Below are 264 nucleotides of genomic sequence, written 5' to 3'. Positions count from 1 at the left end.
GGGAGTGTGGGTGGTGTGTATGTGTGGGAGTGTGGGTGGTGTGTAGTGTGTGTGGGAGTGAGTGTGGGTGGTGTGTACTGTATGTGGGAGTGTGGGTGGTGTGTAGTGTGAGGGAGTGTGGGTGGTGTGTCGTATGTGTGAGGGAGTGTGGGTGGTGTGTAGTATGTGTGAGGGAGTGTGGGTGGTGTGTAGTGTGTGTGTGAGGGAGTGTGGGTGGTGTGTAGTGTGTGTGGGAGTGAGTGTGGGTGGTGTGTAGTGTGTGTG

The sequence above is a fragment of the Mandrillus leucophaeus genome, unplaced genomic scaffold, assembly GCF_000951045.1.
Source record: "Mandrillus leucophaeus isolate KB7577 unplaced genomic scaffold, Mleu.le_1.0 Scaffold23, whole genome shotgun sequence".
In the NCBI taxonomy this organism is placed as follows: Eukaryota; Metazoa; Chordata; class Mammalia; order Primates; family Cercopithecidae; genus Mandrillus; species Mandrillus leucophaeus.
The sequence above is the reverse complement of the archived record's forward strand: the minus strand, read 5'-3'. Positions refer to the sequence as shown.